Source organism: Adiantum capillus-veneris, chromosome 19 (genome assembly GCF_014529385.1).
Source record: "Adiantum capillus-veneris isolate H3 chromosome 19, ASM1452938v2, whole genome shotgun sequence".
Taxonomy (NCBI): Eukaryota; Viridiplantae; Streptophyta; class Polypodiopsida; order Polypodiales; family Pteridaceae; genus Adiantum; species Adiantum capillus-veneris.
The window spans coordinates 50,855,334-50,857,619 of NC_140949.1; positions in this window are offsets into that span (position 1 = coordinate 50,855,334).

Here is a 2,286-nt window from a genome sequence, read left to right on the forward strand (position 1 = left end):
AGTGCAGGGCGATTCCCCGGCAGCGGCGCCAAAAATGTGCGCTCCTTGCCGCACTGTCGAAGCAAGGGACTTGCCGTTACACTGTGTGCGAGCCATAGACGGCTCCAAGCACACAACTAGCTTAACTAGTAAGCTCAAAAGAGGGCAATGGTGTGTCACTCACTGCTCTATGCTCCTGCCATGGTGGATTCCTCGCCGCGATTAAGAAGGAGATGCCGCTACGTCGCGCTCAACCACTTCACCGCCGTCGTGCCGCCGCAATGCTCGATCGCACTCTCTCTCTCTCTCTCTCTCTCTCTCTCTCTCTCTCTCTCTCTCACACTCTCACTCACACACACACACACACACACACACACACACACACACACACACACACACACACACACAGGAGGTGAAGAAGAAGAAGATGGAGATGGAGATGGAGCAAGAGCACTCTTCTATTGCACAAATGAGAGAATGAGTGAATTTTAGGTTTAGTTGGCTTTTATATGAGCTCACCCCATTCACACTTGGGCGCCCATGCTTAGCCAACTAATCCTTTGAATGTCCCAGTTAGAGTACGCCTCTCATCGGCGATCACTCTTACCCTTTTCCTATTGGTCCGACAAGCCCGGTACCTGACTCTACCAAATACATAATACACGTCCGTCGTGGGTGATGGGGTGTCCGTGAGCCGTGAGGGTTAACAGTCATGAGGAGACGATCCCTAATTGTAGGGGCTAGAGAGAGAATACACACACACACACACACACACTCAGACAAGGCAAGCTTGGTACCAAGAAGGCAAATAGGACATTGTCAAGCTCTTCCTCATGTTTCCCTCATGGTGTACCTAAAGCCTATTGGTTGGCCTCCCAAGGCGTCCAATGATATATTTGTTAAATTTAATAAATTATTTTTACATTTATCAAGTCCTCTCTCTCAAAGGGGAAAGAGGGACATTTGTTCCAAGCCTACCCTTGTTGCTCAATATACCTCTTGCATGTGATTGGCTAGGCCTGGAGGGGTCTAATGAGCTTCAAGAATGAGCTACAAGGGCGGGGCGGGGGGTCAACCAAAGCAAGAAGGGGGTTCTTCTTTCTTGGGGGTATACTCTCCCACACACACTCTCATTGTGTGAGGTGCAAAGTGCAAGAGCTCCATCTCCTTCTCGAAGCTAGTAGAGAAGTTGAGAGTCGACACCAACACTCTTGGCTATGGAAATGCAAATCTAACCAAGAGCCATGCTTCAATGCTTAAGCTTTCCATCTTCTCCATCTTCATTACTATGCTATTATATATGCTAGCAAGAAGAGTGATGATAAGTGAGGAAGTATTTCTTTCTCCTATGAATGTTTCTTGTTCCTCTTTCCTACCGTCATTCCCCACTAGCTCTCGTGTTTGAGGCCTTGGGATTGAGGCTTGGGATAGTTAATGCTTTTTGTAAAGTTTTGTGTATGCTCCTGATGCATAAAGATTTCCATCTTCATTGCATCACCTAGGTCACAAGGAACACAAAGATTGTATTGTACCAAGTCTCTCTTGATGGGAGAATCTATAATACAAATGCCTATTGGAGGGGGGGACCGGCTCAAGTTTACCCACTATGCTCTCAAAGTAGTCCTCACACGAAAATTTTATCTCGGAATTCTCTTAATTCCGATATTCTCAAAGTTCATAGGCCTTTCCATTACAAGAATCATTAGACCAAGATAGACCAAAGGAGGACTCTCTCTCTCTCTCTCTCTCTTCTCTTCTCTCTCTCTCCTCTTCTCTCTCCCCCCCCCCCCCCCCCCCCCCCCTCCTCCAATAGAAGTAGAGCACTCCTACGTTTGTCTTGCACCTCATGAAAAATAATGCCCTATGAGAAGCTCCCAAGCACTTGGTATCAAAGAATTTTTTAAACTATATTATGTTTATTCATGTTTGTTAGAATCTATCAAGAGGTTGTGTCACACATCAGTTTTAAAAATGCAACAGACTATACATGCAAGAAGTGTAGCTCAGTTGGTGAGACCTTTGTGAAGTAACCCCAAGGATGAGGGTTTGAGGGGCTTGTGGGTTGCATTATCTTGGGTGTTTCCTCTTTCCCTATTGGGAGGTGGTTCCTACAGTCCCCCCTCGAGGGTGTAATGTACAACAATGTGCAGTTGTAAGTACATGATATGTGTAAAGTTTCTCCCTACTACTGTCACCACACTCAAATTGTTAAAAAAATGCAATAGACTATACATGTAGGAAGGGAGTATTAATAGTGTTCCACTTGGAAGAGAAAATAGCCCTATGAGAATAGCTGCGATGTTTTTT